The 18,105-nt window shown below is 45.0% G+C and overlaps 1 pseudogene; it reads right to left on the bottom strand.

Annotated features, from left to right (window-relative positions):
- Positions 1 to 3,746: 3,746 nt before the first annotated feature.
- LOC131919047 (large ribosomal subunit protein eL13-like) lies at positions 3,747 to 9,727 on the bottom strand (annotated as a pseudogene).
- Between the last annotated feature and the right edge of the window lie 8,378 nt (positions 9,728 to 18,105).

Below are 18,105 nucleotides of genomic sequence, written 5' to 3'. Positions count from 1 at the left end.
CTCCCTCCCTCTCTCTCTGTCTCTCTCTCTCTTTCTTCTCCCCTCTCCCTTTATAATAAAACTTTCCACGTAAATGTCACATCTGCGTAAGGTGAGTGACTTTCCACCACATCTGCATGGCATGCCTCACCCAGGAACACCTTGGTCCAAACCTGCCAAGGCCTCTGGAGTGCCATTTTACAACACCAAGTGCTGAGATTAAAGACCTGCACCACTATGCCTGGTCTTGTTATTAAATTTTAAATAAATTAAATTTATCCTCCAATACATAAAAACAAAATTTGTGCATATCAAAAAAGTAAAATGTTTTAATACATGTACACATTGCATAATGTTTAAAGCATGCAAACCAGCTGTCTTCAAATATTTACTACTTCCTCTCCTTAGACATGTATTATTTCTCACCATGTAGCCCTGGCTATCCTGGAACTCACTGTGCAGATCAGGCTGGCCTACAACTCACAGAGGTCTGCTTGTCTCTGCATTGGGAATGCTGAGATTAAAAGTGTGCACCACCACATCCATCCATTCATTATTCCTCTATAGCGAGAATTCTCAGGACTGTTTCGTGTAGCCTTTTAGAAGGCAGTGTGTTATCATTGTCTATGGGCTGCATGTCATATTAGAGCCCCGAGGAACTTCTAGTCATCCAGCTATAATTGACAGTGCAACAGTAAAGACCCATTAAAGGACACCAGCTCCTTCTGGTCAAGAGAATGAACTCCCTGGTCTGGATGGAGTCCTCACATTCCAAGCTACCCAAAATAAGTTAATGCATCTGGGCAGGTCAATCACCTGGCCAAAAGAACACTCCCAGGGAAGCAGGCTCACCTTAAGCTAGTAGTTCTCAACCTGTGGGTTGCAACTCTTTGGGGGTCGCATATCAGATATCCTGCATATCAGATATTTATATTATGATTCATAACAGTAGCAAGATTACAGTTATGAAGCAGCAATGAAATAATTTTATGATTGGCACAACATGAGGAACTGTATTAGAGGGTCACAGGATTACAAGATTGAGAACCTTGAGAACCTTAAGCCATTCTAAAGAGATAGGTGGAATAATTATCCCTGTAATGAGATATTTTACATTCCCCTCCCAGAATTCCCTCCCACATTACGATTTTTTTTTTTTTGAGACAGGGTTTCTCTGTGTAGCTTTGCACCTTTCCTAGAACTGTAGCCAAGGCTGGCCTCGAACTCACAGAGATCTGCCTGCCTCTGCCTCCCAAAGTGCTGGGATTAAAGGCGTGCGCCATCACCGCCCGGCTTCCCTCCCATCCAGCTCAGTCCCACTGAGTGCGGCCATGCTGCTTCATAAACCAGCCCATATTTCTTTTCTTTTCCAGTCACACTTTCCCTAACACTTTGGGCTTTATTCTTCTAAATCCCTCCTCCCCCACTTTGTGACCTCCATGCTGGCTTCACTCAGGAGATGGCCTTTTCCTTCTCTTCTCTGTTCTCTTTCAGGCAGCTGCTGAGGTTAACAGCCTACCTGTTCTGGGGCTTTTCTTTTAAACCCTAGTAGAGCTGTTCTCTTTGAAGAAACCTTGGCTTTGTTTGACTCTCAAACTTTTTCAGCCCTTTAATTGTCCAATCAGTTGAGAAAACGAACCTAATCCTGTATCCATCAGACAGCATCATAACTTCATACTTCTAAGGCTACCTTTCCCTAAATCTTCCTCCCCTACTCTGCCTGGCCTCTGGGAACCACGTTTTTACTCTCAACTTCTATGAGATAAAATTCCACATACTAGTGCCTTAGTTATTTGTCAATTACTGTGATAAGACACCACGACCAAGGAAACTTATAAAAGAAAGCTCATTAATTTGGGCTCACGGTTCTAGAGCGTTAGCTGAGTCTATAACTATTGATAAAGTGCCAGAAAGGAATGCCCACTGAGACAAAATAGTCCTACCTTGCCTTGGGCAAACAATTTCTGAAGGAAAAAATGCAGGAGAGACATGTAGCCCCCTAGAGCTACAACAAGTTCCTCCTTTCCAAGTCCCTCCCCTGTCCCTATAAAAGGTCCCAGTCAGCTTTTTCCCCTGGCAGGCCCCTCCATTCCTCATGGGAGAGAGGCTGCCCCTCGATGCATGTGCTAATCAACAGTCTCATCAGTTGAGGCCAGACTCCAGTCTCTTTCTGTCTTCTGTCTCAGTGTGCTGCCTCAGAAATCTGTCAACTATCATGGCAGGGAGCATGGCACTGGAACAGTAGCTGAGAGCTTAGATCCTCAAAGAAGAGGCAGAGAGAGAGAGAGCCAACTGGAAATAGTCGGTGCCTCAAAGCCTACCTCCAGTGACACACCTCCTCCAAGGCCACAACTCCTAATTCTTCCCAAACAGTTCCACCAATTGGGGACCAACTATTCAAAGATATGAGCCTCTGAGGGACCATTCTCATTCAAACCTGCACAATGAGTGAGGCCATGTGGGGCTTTCTCTCTTTCTTTCATTTCTTTCTTTTTCTTTCTTTCTTTCTCTTTCTTTCTTTCTTTCTTTCTTTCTTTCTTTCTTTCTTTCTTTCTTTCTTTCTTTCTGTGTCGGCTTATTTCACTTAACAGAATAATCTCCAGTTTCATACTTGTCCCAGATGGTAAGATTTCATTATTTTCTAGAGGCAGATACTATTCCGCTGTATATATAGAGAGACCTCATGTTCTTTATGTAGCCAGTTTTTAAAAATGGCTTTTGACAGGTTTGATGGTTCACATCTTTAAACCCAGTACTCAGGAGGCAGGGGTAGGTGGATCTCTGGAAGTTCTAGACCAGTCTAGGCTACATAACCAGTTCCAGGCGAGCCAAGGAAACATAGTGAGACTCTGTCTCCAAAATGACAAATGGCTTATTATTATTATCTAGTTAATTTGGTAAAATACCTTAACAACAGAGTCCAACATTTACTGTCATGTTAGGACAATCTCAGACATACCAGAACTCTGAATTTGTACTAGGTGTAGACAGACACCTTACTCTTTGCATTTAAGACACATCCTCTTACTCTGTATTTATAAAAATCTAAGATAAAGAGAACACCATAAGTGATTTGACCTTTGAAAAACTATGTAGCTTTCTAGTTTTGAAAGAGGGTAGTTTTTTATGGTTGTTTTGTATGTGTGCCTGTGTGCCTGTGTGTGTGTGCCTGTGTGTGTGTGTGTGTGTGTGTGTGTGTGTGTGTGTGTGTATGAGTGCAGGTGCTGGTGAACATCACCCCCCTGGAGATGGAATTACAGGGAGTTGTTAGCTATGTGTTATGTGTGCTGTAAATGCTAGGAACTGAACTCTGGTCTTTTGGAAGAAAAGTAAGTTTTGGTTTTTCTTTTTTTTTGGGGGGGGTCTGATAGTTTGTTTGTGTTCTGACAAATAAAGCTTTCCTGGAGAGCAGAGGGTGGAGCTAGCCACTAGTGAACCATATGGCCAGGCAGTGGTGGCTCACACCTTTTATCCCAGCACTTGGGAGGTTCACACCTTTGATCCCAGCACTTGGGAGGCTCACACCTTTAATCCCAGCACAACTGGGAGGTAGAGACATGAATATAAGGCAGGTGGAGACAGGATCTCAGCCCCCCCCTTGAGGATTCAGAGAGATAAGAAGTGACTGTGGCCACTCCTTTGCTTCTCTGATCTTTCAGCTTTACCCCCAATATCTGACTCCTGGTTTTTATTGATTAATTAGGATCACGCTTCAGGCTTGTTATTTTGTTTTTGATTTACTGAAAATGTATTACTCCAACAGCGCATTACTGTTTCTTTTCAACGTCTTGTTCTGCAGCTTCCCAGCTTCCTTCACCCTTTTTGCTCGGATGCCAAGGAGCTAGGCACCGAAACTGGCAAAGGCCTTAAAGTGCATCTCTCCCTCTGTGATGAATCTGGCTTTCTCCTTTTTGTAAGACGTTCCAGATGGGCATGGTAGGTCCTCTTAGCTGGGTGGTCATTTTGAGTTCTTCAGCAGAACTGCCTCTGTTCTTGGAGCAGAAGGCCTCCTGGGAAAAAGTACGAGCTTGGAGCGGTATTCCTTCAGGCACTGAGCACTGGCCTGCAGTGACTCCGTGGATTTGTTTCATCTCCTTGGGTCTACAGAAACACCAACGGTGAGGGCCACTTTCTTATGGACAACAGCCACCCTGAGTTTTTCCAGGCTGAAGCCCCTTCCAGCTCGGACCTTGGGGTGGTATCTCACTTTAGGGCACCTCAGTACAGGCCTGATGGGGCGGGATGCAGGGCAGGGGGCCATGCAAAGCACTTCCTCCTGCCAGACCTTGTGTCGGCGGCCGACCGTATGCACCGGCTGGTTGAACCTAGTGTTCTCTCGCTATAGCCAGTCCCCGAGGAAGCGGGGCTTCTTCAGAGCAAGCCATTCCGGCTAGGTGCCGTGGCTGTCTCCTGTTAGGAAGCAGGAATTTTTAACCACTGATCTATCCCTCCAGCTCCCTTACAAATATTGTGGGCTTTGCGGGGCTGGGGACCAAACCCAGGGACTTACAAATGCCGGCAAGTGCTACTACCACTTAGCTACATGCCAGCCCTCACCTTTCTAAGCAGACTCATCTGTAAAATGGGAATGATGGTATTTTAATGGTTGCTTGGATTGAGGAAGTAGTTCATTTGGTAGCATGCATAGAGCCCTGAACTTGATCCCCAGCCCTGTATAAACCAGATGTGGTAGCACACACCTGTAATCCCAACATTCAGTTGGTAGAGGCAGGAGGGTCAGACTTTCAAGATCATCTGTGATATTACATAGTGATTTTGAAGATATCCTGAGCTACATGAGACTCTGTCTAATACATATGTACACACACACACACACACACACACACACACACACACACTCTAATGGTCCCAGTGCCTCTCACTTGCTAAGCAGTCAGCAAATACTACTAATAAATGAGGAATGTATTTGGTTTTGTGGTGTTATGGACCCATTGCTGGGAATGCATACCGTCACCAAACTACATCCTCAGCCCTGTCATGCACGTTTTTAACAAGATTAATTACTAGTCAAAACAAGTGAAAAAGACTTACATTAACAGCTATCAAATTATCTTATATTATTAGCCAACGTGAAGGGGCAGCCTGAAGAAACACACTGAACACGATCAATAAAAACCATTATCGGCTGACCCAGAAGTGCCAAGCTCGCCTTTTGTCAGGAACCGCCCGCGTCTTCTCTTGGGAAGAGCTCCAGACGGGCGACAAGTCGTCTCTGCCTGCCCACTCACTCAGTGCCTCTGGGCAAGGCCTGAACTTCTCAGCCACCAGGCCAGTCACAAGCTCTGTCAGACAAGACACAGACAGGTCACTCAAAGAGCAAGACATCTGTTACTCTAGTCCTTACATGTCTAAATACTATTTCGAACATGATTTTGTAGTAACTCTACATTTTAAATTGGCTGTAAGTTGATTTTTCACTTGATTTTAGACAAAAGGCAGAGAAGCTTTAAGAACTTTAAGAAGTTTTAAGATTTCTTTTATTTATGAGTCTTAGATGATTTCATCCATATATATGATACATTTTTACCCTCATCCTCCTTCCTCAGCTCTCTCCCACTCCTGCCGAACCCCTTCCTTTTCCCAGCAGGCCCTCCTCTCTATTTTCATGTCCGTTTGTTTTCTTCTGACCTGCAGAGTTGGTTGGTTGGGCTGTGTGTGTGTGTGTGTGTGTGTGTGTGTGTGTGTGTGTGTGTGTGTTTTAAGATTTACTTTATGTGTATGAGTGTTTTTGCTTACATGTATGTCTGTGTACTACATGTGTATCTGGGGCCTTAGGAAGCCAGAAAGGGTGTCTGGTCCCCTGGAGCTGGAGTTACAAATGATTATGAGCCACCACGTGGATGTGGGAGCTGAACCAGGATCTTCTGCAAGAGCAGCTGCTGCTCTTAACTGCTGAGTCATCTCTCCAGCCCTGTCCTGCTGTTTAACTTGGGTGGGGAAGGTTATTTGCTGGAACATGGGAACTTAGGCTAGTCCACTGAAGAAAATGACTCCCTCTCCCCCACAACCATTCACCACCAAAAGGCTCCACCAGGAAGGGTGAGGTTTTGTGAACCCCTTATGTGGTAGTTTGAATAGGAACAGCCCCCATAGACTCATGTGTTTGAATGCTTGCCCCATAGGCAGTGGCACTATTAGGAGGTGTAGTCTTGTTGGAGTGGGTGTGGCCTTGTTGCAAGAAGTGGGTTCCTGGGGGCAGGCTTTGAGGTCTCAGAAGCTCAACCCTACCTAGTGGCTCTCAGTCTCCTGCTGCCTTCGGATGAAGATGTAGAACACTCAGCTCCTTCTCCAGCACCATGTCTGCCTGCAAGCTGCCATGATGATAATGGACTGAACCTCTGAAACTGTAAGCCATTCCCAATTAAATGTTGTCCTTTATAAGAGTTGCCATGGTCATGGCATCTCTTCATAGCAATAGAAACCCTGACTAAGACACTTCCTCTACCCTTGATGCGACCCGTCTTTGACAGGCAACCACAGCTGCTGTTAGTTCATGTCCAGCAGACAGCATCTCACAGCACTCTTCCCCATCCCTCGGCTCTTGCATTCTTTCTGCCCCCTTCTCTGTAATGTTCTCTGAGTCTTGGAGAGGATGAACTGAATGTCTGCTTCAAGGCTGAGCACTCAACAGTCACTTCTTCCAGCATTTCGACCAGTTAGTGGTGACCCACAGAGACTTCCTAGTGAGACCTTACTCAGGGTCAGAGAATCTGAGCTTGCTTTACCCAGCAGGGCTGCATAATGGGATGATTTTGCCAGGGGCGTGGTTACAAAGTGTTTGGAAGGGTCTACACTTGGCTGTACGGTGTGCTTTCATCTAGCAAGGGCGAGGTCTTTTGCCTCTCCCCTTGGCATATTATAAAAAGCCCTTTTGAATAAAGCTTTGGGCAGCTGGGTGTTGACCCAGGCCCTCCTGAAGCTATCCTGTGTCTGTCTTTCCTTTCGTCTCCTTTTACCTTTCTGATATTTTCTCATTCCTCTCTCCTCCACCCAAGAACCCTTGGATAGGTGGGAGCAGATCGGAGCTGGTCTCCCATGGACTCCCACACTCTGGATTAACTGTTGCCCTCTGCAAAAAGAAGCATCTCTCACCAAAGCCGGGGCTAGCACTAACTGCCTGATAGTTGGCCCTCTCTCTCCTGGACTTGGTCAGCCATTGCCTGGTCCTCTGCTATGGGCAGTCCATTCTCCCCTCTGAGTCTTCCTTTGCATCATCAGATTTTTCTGTTTTTCAAAGATGGTAAAATGCTCAATGCAGAAAGGGAAAAAGAACTAACATTTTAATTTGTATCTTCAGATTGAAAGAAAACTTGAAAAAAAGATTTCCACACCCTGGTAATGGCATGTGGATCCCATAAACATTAATGCTTGCTTCATCTGTTTCTCTCTCTTAAGTCAATCGGTGCTGTGCATGAACTCAATGTGTTTTCCTTTACTATTGACTTTTATTCATTATTTTGTGTGTACGGGTGTGTAAATATGTATGTGTGTGTAGGTGTGGGGGCTGTTGTGTGTGTTTGTGTGTAGGTGTGGATGATTGTTAAGGCATGTGTGTATGTGTGTATGTGTCTGTGTGTGTGTAGGTGAGTGTGGGGTGTGTGCGTAGATATGTGTGTGTGTGAATATGTATATGTAGGTGTATATGCGTATGTGTGTGTGTGTAGGTATGTATGTGTATTGTGAATGTCTGTGTGTAGGGATGTGTGGGTGTGTAGGTGTGTACATATGTGTATGTAGTATATATGTGTGTGTAGGTATATGTGTATGTGTGAATGTCTGTGTGTAGGGGTTGTGGGAGGATGTGGGGGTGTGGAGGTGTGGAGGTGTGTACATATGTGTATGTAGGTGTATATGTGTATATGTGTGTGTAGGTATGTGTGTATGTGTATGTGTGAATGTCTGTGTGTAGGGGTGTGGGGGGGAGTGTGGGGGTGTAGGTGTGTGCATATGTAGGTGTATATGTGTATATGTGGAAGGTGTGGGTGTGGGTGTATGTAAGTACACATGCTGTGATGCATATGTGGAGAATTTTGTGGAACAGGTTCCCTCCTTCCACCTTTATATCGGCTCCAGGGTCAAACTCAGGTCTTCGGGCTTGCATGGAAGGTGTTTGTACCTACTGAGTCGACTCACCAGCCCTCAGTGTGTTTTCTTCTCACATGAACTGAGATACTCTCTGCTCGACCAGTTTTCTCTAACTCACACCTCTGATAGACTTTTAAATACGTACTCATGGTTAGTTAGAATATATACTCACCTAACTTGATATAGGCATGTTCACTATTACTCATATTGCACACATAGGGCTAAGCATCAATTGAACAATGAGCTAGCTTGTACCAGAAAGCCACAGTTCCACTCCTGACTCTGCTCTTCTAAAGCACCAACTCTTGTTTTGTAAAATACATTTATGTGTATGTGTGTCTTCTTGTGTGTGTATTTGTGTGTGTTTGAGTGTCCATGGAGACCAGAAGAGGGTGTTAGATCTCCTGATACCTGAGTTCCAAGTGGAGGGCCACCACATCAGCGTTGAGAACCGAACCCAGGGCCTCTGCAGGAGAAGCCAATGTTGAGTCATCATTCCGGCCCCATAAGGTACCAGCTTTGAACTAGTCCTTCTTGTTTGGGCTTTCAGTGGTGACCAGACGTCCTTACTACTACTTCTTACTAATTAACTTAGGACATAGACTTTTAACCTACTACTATGAAAGACGGGAATTTAGCCCTCTTACTCAGCCCTCATCCTCCATACCGATAGCACTTTTCTTAACTCTTCTAAGCGCAAATATCTTCAGTCAACAGATGAAGTCTTAACATTTGTTCTAGTCGCTACAGAGAGCCAACTGACCTCCTACTTTCTAAGCAAAGGATGTTAGTATTCTAACTCCTTACCCTTCCCCCTTTCCGGGAGCTGCCACTTGACTTTGACATAGTCGATTTAGACCGATTTCACTCTGACCCATCATCACAGGAGTCTGAAGCTCCCTGAGGAAGCTGTCCCTAGCTCCAGTGAGATGGCTGAGTGGGTAAAAGCACTAGCTGCACAAGCCAGGCCGATCTGAGTTCAACGTCTGAGAACACACATAAAAGTGGAAGGAGATCATCCACTCCACAAAGGTATCCTCTGGCCTCCACATGGGCAGCGTGGCAGGCATGCCTGCACACATCCAAACCCACAGTTATAGTCCATTGAAATGTAAAGGGCAGGAAAGCTGGCTCTAAAGGTAACCATGCTTGCTTAGCCTGATGTCCGGAGTCTGATTCCTGAGACCCACACAGGAAAAGGAGGGAATTGACTCCCACAAGTTATCCTCTGACCTCTGCATTCACACTGTGGCATACATGGGCCTCCCCCACACAAAATAAACGGATATAGGTTTTTAAATTGTTTTAAACGAAAGAACCTACAGCTACACTCAAGATCCTGCAGAAAACTTGACCTTGGTTTATTAGAACATGGCCACTGTGGAGAGATGGGACATTACAGGTCGGGAGCCAAGATTACACTGGCTGATTATCTTAGACCCTTTAACTTTTGCACTTGACCTAACAGTCGCAGAACCAAGAGAGCAGTTTCCTGGAATGTGTCGTTAACTTTGATAGACGTCCAGCCTCTGCCAAGCCTAACGCTGAGCATGCATCTCTGGATCCGCAGACGGGCCTTTCCTGCTTTGCTACAACCCTCCTACCTCACCCTCCCACTGGTGTTCTCGTAGACCACTGCCATGGTTGGCCAATGTATTGAATTATGACTTCCTTTTGTTCTGTGACGAGAAACATGTACGTCATCTCTCTGGATGGAACATGCCATTCGGGGCAACTTGAATTCTGATTTCTGGGCCACGGTCACCCTTGTGTGACTCAGCATAAAGTGTCTTCTTTAAAGCGGAGCCATTACTGTCCATTGACAGTTTGGGCACCCAACATGGTACCCAGAGACGACCATTCATTGGACCTTCCCCATTGGTCCAGGTACCACCACAGGCCTTTTCTCCTACCATTGCAACCTCACCCCTCTTTCCATTGATGGTCCATGAGCACCAGATCATAAAAACCCTGAAAAGGCACTCATTCCCTCCAACCCAACAGGTTGGGGGTACCAGGGGGGGCTCCCCAGGGTATACATTGGCCTCATGGGAAAGTCCTGAAATAACAGACCCAATTCTTGGATCAGAAGCAACTTTATTGGCTCCTCTGGTAAGACATATGTAAGGGGTGATCAGCAGTGACTGAAGCATACCAGACTAAGTTCATGAAGTAAATATGCAGGACAGACCTGACAAGTAGGAGATCCAGCCTTGGGATAAAACTCAAGAAGCTGCCTTCAAAACTCCTACCTAAATCAATCCAGAACGCACCCCATCAGTTAGCATAGAAGAAATGGAAGCCCTGAGAACGTGAGAAACAGCAATTCAAGAAGAAGGAAGTTTTGGGAAAAATCATTTGATGCTCCCGCTGGATTCACAGTTGATAATTATGGTGCATCAACTTCCAAATACTTAGAAAATTAGATAATTTAACTGATGATAACTTGGCTTTATAGTTTATATGGGGAACATTTGATATTTCTAATTTTTTTATCCACTAAAATAGATGCTTTGGACAATGAAACAAAAGTATGTTCATATATATATGAACTTATGGCTGGCTATGTCTGAATTTTTATGCAACAGAAAGAAACAAATATATATATATATATATCCCCCCCCCCCCCCCCGGAGCTGAGGATCGAACCCAGGGCCTTGCACTTGCTAGGCAAGCACTCTACCACTGAGTTAAATCCCCAACCCCGAAAGTGTTTTAAAACCCAGAGTAAATTGCTAAAATGACTAAACCCTGCAGTAATAAGACAGGAAGGCAAGTTGGACATGGTGGTGCAGCCTTTAATGCCAGCATTTGGCAGGCAGAGTCCTATGGGTTTGAAGTCAGCCTGGTCAACATGGTGAGTTGCCGGCCAACCAAGGTTACATAGAGTGGCCTTGTCTCAAACAATGAGAGAGAGAGAGAGAGAGAGAGAGAGAGAGAGAGAGAGAGAGAGAGAGAGAGAGAGAGAGAGAGAGAGAAGAGAGGAGGAGGAGGAGGAGGAGGAGGAGGAGGAGGAGGAGGAGGAGGAGGAGGAGGAGGAGAGGAAGAAGATCTTAGAGAACTCAAGGGAGGCTTTTCCAGATTGGTGGACATAGACTTCTCTGCTCTGCTCACTAAAGGGCTACCTCTGCTTACAAAACAAGTTAGGTTAAAAGGACTTAACCAGCTAGTCAGGTCTTGGTAGTGCAACTTAATGACATTTTAGTTCATCATTCAAAACCTCTTAGCAGGGGCTGGGGAGATGGCTCAGCAGGCCAGAGTGCTGGGTGCACAAACTTGAGGATCAGAATCCCTATCTCCAGAACACACAGAGAAGGCCAGGGAATGTGTGATGGGGGAGGATGGCTGTCAGTTGCTGACCGTCAGCCTCTCTCCAGGTTCAGTGAGAGAAGGAGGAAAGTGAGAGGTCAATACACCTAACAAATGGCTCACAAACGTCTGCAACCACAGTCCCAGGGTATCCGACACCTCTTCTGGCCTCCTCAGGCACTAGGCACACATTCAGTATACAGATATACATGCAGGCAAGACACCCATACACATAAAATAAATAAATAAGGAATCAATTTTCCAAAGAGAGTTTCAACAACCAACGGAGCGGCAACAGCTGTGGAGACGGCCTACAATCCCTCTCTGAGAGTTATCGCAAACAAAGGCAGCTAATGGTCACACTCAAGACCAAACTGAATGTGGCTTTGGCTTGGTTTTTTTTTTTTTTTTTTTTTTTGAAACAGGTTCTACCTATGGAGCCTTGGCTGTCCTGGAATCCACTGTGTGCGCCATCATGCTCAGCTGTATGTGGCATTTGAGTTTAACTTTATCAACAGTCTTGTCCCATCTGTAAATCTGAATGACGATCTCCAGAAGTCCTTACAATTTCATTTATAAAGAAAACAGAGCTTGGGGTTTTTTTTTTTTTGGTTTGTTTTGGTAGGCCCTGGCTGGCCTGGAACTTCATGATGTAGCCCAGGCTACGGTCCTCTCAGCTCACGAAGTGCCGATGGCTGACGGGTATTCTACCATACTCACCTTAAACGGGGAAAAAAAAAAAAAAAAACTTAAGAGAAATAAGCAAACCAGCTCATTTTTTCTAACACTTACATTTTTAAACCTCACTTCTAAACTGCCTCAGGCTGCGCAGCCGCGGGCAGCAGCATCTCCTGCTGCCAATCACACCACTTGAAAACTGACAAGTGAATTGGAATGAAAGCTGGAGAATATTTGTTTTCTGTTTTTGCATGTGTGTGTGTGTGTATTGGGCACTTGTGTTGGTACATTGTTTACATGTTTCTATTTTTGCATGTGTGTGTGTATTGGGCACTTCTGTTGGTACATTGTTTACATGGAACAAAACTGACTCAGAAACACACAGGCACTCATAACTCAGAAACAGGCACTGGAGCAGGGCATGGCAGCCTGTTTGTTATTCCAGCACTTGAGAAGGTGGAGGCAGGAGGATCAGGAGTTCAAGCTCATCCTCAGATACATAGAAAGTTCCAGCCCAGGATTGCCTAGCTTAAAATATTTTGTTGTTGTAGCTTTTTTTTTTCCCTTCTGCTATGTACCCCAGGCTGGCCTTGAACTCACTATACTGTAACTCTTAACTCAAAACAACCCTTTACTTTAGCCCTAGGATTACAGGAACATACCATCATACCTGGTAACTTGGGTGAAATCTTAAGTAGATAAGATTCACTTAATGGAGCTGGAGAAATGGCTCAGTGGTTAAGAGCACTTGCTGTTCTTGCAAAAGACCTGAGTTTAGTTCCCAGTACCTACTCTTAGTGGTTCATAGTCATCTACAATTCCAGCCCCGAAGGGATCTGATGACTCTGACCTCCACAAGTACCTACACTCATGTACACATACCCCTACACAGAGATACATGCATACACACACTTTAAAAAATAATAATTTCGCCGGGCGGCGGTGGTGGCACACGCCTTTAATCCCAGCTCTTGGGAGGCAGAGTCAGGCGGATCTCTGTGAGTTCGAGGCCAGCCTGGGCTACCGAGTGAGTTCCAGGAAAGGCGCAAAGCTACACAGAGAAACTCTGTCTCAAAAAACAAAAAACAAAAATAATAATAATAATAATAATTTCAAAAGGACTTGTTTAACATTTTTGGTTTCACTGAATGTGTGGGTACATGCCTGTAACCTCAACATCTGGAATGGCTGAGGCAGAAGGATCATGAGTTTGAAAGTCAGCCTGAGCTATATAGAGACTTCTGTCTCTAAACATTATGTGACCCCTCAAAGTGTTGAGCATAAGTGAGTACTGGATGCTTAGCCATAAGCAGACATCAAACCCCCTCAGAGTCTCCGAACATGGCGGAAGTGGGAGCAGAGAGAATGAGAGGGTGAGTGGTGTGGAATTGTCTTCTGGGCATGGCAGGGCTGTTGAGCTCTTGAACCCACAGTCGCTGTGTTTACCTGCAAAAGACCCGTAACAAGATCCGGCCCACCAGCATTCCATTGTAAAGGGGCCCCAAAATAGCTTGACCACACAGCAGCCATGACAGGCTGAGGGGCCTAGACACAGCTTCTGTGACAGGCTTACTGGCAGGCAACACCCAGATCCAGGAAAAGCCTTAAGCTGATACCACCCAGGGATGTACCCAGGGGTGAGGAAGTACCTGACATCCCAAACATTCCAACCATTAGATAAGGTGGCCAGATGTCCCTGAGTCTAGCACACACCTATTTTTTGTTTTACAGATACCCCTAGACAATTGTCAGCCAATCAGGGTCCTGGACCCTGGAAATCCCCTCACCCCAACCTCTATTCTGTCATATTTTATTAATGATGACTAAAATATGAGCAAAAGGAAGAGACATACATGTTCAGAACCAAAACTGATGTGATCTATGTTTTGGAACATCATGAATGTATCCCTGCTTACTAAATGTTGTATAAATAAACACTGGCTGCTAGTCAGTCAGGCTGCAAGAATCTCCAGGAAAAAAAAAGTAGATTGGCACTTGTATTTGTTCAATAAATAAATTAAGACACTTAAAAAAAAAAAGGGCCGGGCGGTGGTGGCGCACGCCTTTAATCCCAGCACTCAGGAGGCAGAGCCAGGTGGATCTCTGTGAGTTCGAGGCCAGCCTGGGCTACCATGTGAGTTCCAGGAAAGGCGCAAAGCTACACAGAGAAACCCTGTCTCAAAAAGCCAAAAAAAAAAAAAAGGAAGATAATTTTTTAAAAAAAAAGTAGAAAGGGGATAATTCGGAAGAGGAAGTGGGGGAGAGAGGAGGCTATCCAAGGGAATATATGTGAACATAATCACAACACATGATGTGTGTATGTATGAAAATATGATACTGAAACCAGTGGGATCAGGCTCAGCAGTGAGGAGCACTCATTGCTCTACTAGAGGACTAGAGTTCAGATCCCAGCACCCACATGAGGCTCACAAATGTCTGTAATTCCAGTTCTAAGAGATCCGATGGCTCCTATGGCCTCTGTGGGTACCTGCATATATATGTAAGCATAAACACAACCATAAGTTAAATATTTTTGAAAAAAATTATTATTTACAATTAATATATTCTAATAAAAGTTTTAAAAACTATGTGTGTATGTACAGCTACTTGGATGTGTGTGTGTGTGTGTGTGTGTGTGTGTGTGTGTGTGGTGTGATAAAAAGTAACTGTGTCATCTGGCTAACAGAACAGCCATGTGTAACTTTATGGAGCTCTTGTTTTTGTTTTTGTTTTTTTGTGGGCTTTTTTTTTTTGGTTTTTTGAGACAGGGTTTCTCTGTGTAGTTTTGGTGCCTGTCTTGGATCTCTCTCTGTAGACCAGGCTGGCCTTGAACTGATAACCCAACCAAACAGGAAGAAGAGAGATAGCTCTGTGAGAAAAATGAAGCCTGCTCTCTGAGAACATGAAAACGTGCCGAAGGGGAAAAGCCCAGTTTCATACTAGAGACAACAGTGTTTCTTAAACAGGCAACGGAGACAGGGACTGACATAACCTGGGAACAGTTTCGGAAAGCTATAAAATGATTTTTAAATGGGACAGAATTTGTGAAAGATTTTAAGTGCGATCAAGTTGATGAAATTATTTCCAGATTTTCTTATACACTGAGCAAAACTGGAGTTTGATCCCTGTACTTAAATGGCAGTGTTCACGGAGCACTGATCTGCTCTCAGTAGGAACTTGTGAGTTTCCTTCCCTTTCTCATCCATTTGTCTGAAAAACAAAGAGCCCATTTTTCTTTGCTTAATGTCTAAAATGACTCAGCAGTTAAAAGCACTGGCTGCTCTTCCAGAGGACCCTGGTTCAATTCCCAGCACCCACCAGGTAGTAGCCAACCATCTGTACTCCAGTCCCAGGGGATCCAATGCCCCCTTCTGGCCTCTGCGGGAACTGCATGCATGTGTTGTACTGACACACATAACAAGCAAAACACTCATACATATAAAATAAAAATAAAGGTTAAAAACTTCTTTAAAGATACAAATCTTTGTAAAAATACAACTACAATATACGCTACAATTTCCTAAAGGGAAAGAAGGAAGGGAGTGAGGGAAGGAGGGAGGGAGGGAGGGAGGGAGAGAGGGAAGGAGGGAGGGAGGGAAGGAGCTATAGGATACATACACATTTATAATAGCTATTTTATAAATTGTAGTGTCAACATTTTTAAAGTTTTGTTTTGTTTTGAGACAGGATCTTCCTTTATAGCCCTGGCGGTCCTAGAACTCACTATGTAGACCAGACTGGCCTCGGACTCACAGAGAAGAAAAGGAGGAGGAGGAGGAGGAGGAGGAGGAGGAGGAGGAGGAGGAGGAGGAGGAGGAGGAGGCGGCAGGAGGGTCAGCTTCATGGTGAGCTAGAGGCCAGCCTAGGTGACAAGAGACCATGTCTCTAAAAACAAGAATCAAGCAAACAACCGTCAGATGACTACAGACACAGGGAGGAATGTCTTGTCAGGTAAATTACAAAGTATGATGATATGCAAGGGAGTCTCAGTTGGTTTGGGTGCCTATTTCTCTCATCTGCTACCTTTTCCCCTTTCAGCTACCCTACGCTTTGTGTGCGTGTGTGTGTGTGTGTGTGTGTGTGTGTGTGTGTGTGCGTGCGTGTGTGTGTGTGTGTGTGTGTGTGTGTGTGTGTGGTTTAATTTTTTTTTTTTTTTGGTTTTTCGAGACAGGGTTTCTCTGTGTAGCTTTGCGCCTTTTCTGGAACTCACTTGGTAGCCCAGGCTGGCCTCGAACTCACAGAGATCCGCCTGGCTCTGCCTCCGGAGTGCTGGGATTAAAGGCGTGCGCCGCCGCCGCCGCCGCCGCCGCCGCCGCCGCCGCCCGACGGTTTAAATTTTTTTAACTTATTTTTGTGTGTGTATATGGTGTGTGTGTGTGTGTGTGTGTGTGTGTGTGTGTGTGTGATGTGTATGTTGTATGTGGTATATGTGTGTATGATGTGTGTATGGTGTGTTGTAGTTGGAATTTTCTTTGGCTCACCAACCAGCTCCCAAATAAAGACATGGAGACTTATTATCAATTATGAATGCTCAGTCTTAGCTTAGGCTGGTCCCACTAGCTCTTCAAACCTAATTTAACCTAGGTAAACTTTTCATTCTGTACCTCCTACTTTCCTGCTCCCTCCGTGTCTGGCTGGCTGGCCCCCTGGCATCTACCTGGCATCTCTTCTTTTTCCCCACCTCCCAGCCTAAATTCCTCCTCTTACTTACTCTCCCCGCCTAAAAGTCCCATCTATACCTCCTCCCTTGCTATTGGCCATTCATCCTTTTTTTTTTTTTTTTTTTTTTTTTTTTTTTCTGAGACAGGGTTTCTCTGTGTAGCTTTGTGCCTTTTCCTGGAACTCACTTGGTAGCCCAGGCTGGCCTCGAACTCACAGAGATCCGCCTGGCTCTGCCTCCCGAGTGCTGGGATTAAAGGCGTGTGCCACCACCGCCTGGCTCATTTATCTTTTTATTAGACCAATCAGGTACCTTATGCAGGCAAGGTAAAACAGCAACACATCTTTACACTTTTTTCCCTGGTTTTTCAAGACAGAGTTTCTCTGTTTAACAGCCCTAGCTGTCCTGGAACTCACTCTGTAGACCAGGTTGGCCTCAAACTCACAAAGATTCACCTGCCTCTGCCTCCCAAGTGCTGGGATTAAAGAACAGCACCACCACCACCCAGCTACATCTTACATAATTAAACAAATGCAATACATCTTTACATAGCTAAACAAATGCAACACATTTTGCATAAATAAACACATATTCTGCAACTCTGTGTATGGTGTGTATGTTTACGATGTGTGTATGTGTGTGCATAATGTGTGTATGTACATGAGTGGGTACACAAGGGGCAGGTCAAAGAGCTCCTGGAAATCAGAGGACAACTTGAGGGAGTCAGTTCTCTTTCCACTGTGGAGGTGGGGAGCTCGAACTCAGGTGCTCAGGTTTGCATTCTAAGCATTTTTACCCACAGAGCCATCTCACTGGCCCTGTTTCTTTATTGTTGTTGGTTTGGTGGTTTTTTTTTTTTTTTTTTTAGAAAACCATTCTCGCTGTGTCAACAAGCTGCCAATCCTCCGACTTCCCTCGTTCTAAGCACTGGAATTACCAATACGCGCCACACTGCCTGTTTTAAGCTCTGTTCTCTATCAGCCACAATGCTCTTGTTATATGTGATGTGTACACGTTATATCAGATGCCAAGGGCAGGCAAAAGGAAACAGGGGCAGATGGCTAATGGCAGTACCGTGATGCAGGACGCCTCCACGGATCTATTTCTCTCCCCTAAAGACGACTCTCCCGCCTACTTAGCCTCATCTGTATCCCATCCTTCCAAGCTTCCTGGGGCAGAAAACACTTGGCCTCCAAACGTATGCACTGTGGCACATGGCTGGCAGTAGGAGCTGTGACCTGAAATTCTCGACAGAAGGTGTGTCTATGCAAAAGATTTCACAGGGCCTTGACTTTGACGAGACCGTCGTGACTGGAAAGAGATGGAACGTTATAGGTCAAAAGCCTAAATTAGCCCAGGCAATTTTAGGGCCC

The sequence above is a fragment of the Peromyscus eremicus genome, chromosome 9 (genome assembly GCF_949786415.1).
Source record: "Peromyscus eremicus chromosome 9, PerEre_H2_v1, whole genome shotgun sequence".
NCBI classification, from domain to species: domain Eukaryota; kingdom Metazoa; phylum Chordata; class Mammalia; order Rodentia; family Cricetidae; genus Peromyscus; species Peromyscus eremicus.
This window is presented reverse-complemented; position numbering and strand designations above follow the sequence as displayed.